The following is an 861-nucleotide window of genomic DNA, read 5'->3' as shown; positions in this document are numbered from 1 at the left end:
TTGCTTGATATGTTACAAAATAACGTAACATTTTACGGGTTACCTAACGAAAATCCTAACACCCATTTGACAAATTTCTTAGAAATTTGTGACACTTTTAAAATACCAAATGTGACTGCAGAAGCAATCAATCTTCGCCTTTTTCCTTTTACTTTGAAGGATCGAGCCAAAGAATGGTTGACTTCTATGCCAGCCGCAACATTTGAGACTTGGGAGCAATTAGCCCAAGCATTTTTATCAAAAAATTTTCCTTTAGCAAAAACCGCAAGAGTCATTAAAGAGTTAACATCTTTTTCTCAAAATGATAGTGAAACTCTTTATGAGGCTTGGGAACGTTTTAAAGAACTTCAACGTTTATGCCCGCACCACCAATTGCCCGCTGAACTTTTAATGCAAACATTTTATAATGGACTAAATCCTACAACTAGAGGTTCATTGGACGCTATGTCTGGCGGGTTATTCATGAAGAAAACATCTGCCCAAGCAAGAGAACTTTTGGAGGAAATGGCGATTAACAGCAGTATGTGGCCCGCGGAACGTGGACACGTACCAATAGCGAAACCATCATCCTCAACTACGTCATCAGTTAAAGGTATAGTGAATCTTGATCCAGTGGCGATGTTGCAAGCCTAGTTTTCTGCCTTATCGCACAAAATTGATAGGTTTATGGCACCGTGTGATCCTAATGGTAAGCCAATCCAAACGGATGTGGATTATGAAGGTATGAGCGAAATTGAACAGGTAAACTTTGTCCAAGGGCAAAACCAACCTAATAACCCTTACTCCAATACATATAATCCTGGATGGAGAAATCATCATAACTTTAACTGGAGAGATAATAATAATAATGCTAATGCTAAT

General features: G+C 38.4%; 1 non-coding gene across 1 annotated transcript; it reads right to left on the bottom strand.

Moving 5' to 3' along the window:
• Positions 1-267: 267 nt before the first annotated feature.
• Positions 268-374, bottom strand: LOC136204278 (small nucleolar RNA R71). The gene has a single exon (XR_010675126.1). It is a non-coding gene; the product is annotated as a small nucleolar RNA R71 (small nucleolar RNA).
• Positions 375-861: the final 487 nt, after the last annotated feature.

Source organism: Euphorbia lathyris, chromosome 8 (genome assembly GCF_963576675.1).
Source record: "Euphorbia lathyris chromosome 8, ddEupLath1.1, whole genome shotgun sequence".
NCBI lineage: Eukaryota > Viridiplantae > Streptophyta > Magnoliopsida > Malpighiales > Euphorbiaceae > Euphorbia > Euphorbia lathyris.
This window is presented reverse-complemented; position numbering and strand designations above follow the sequence as displayed.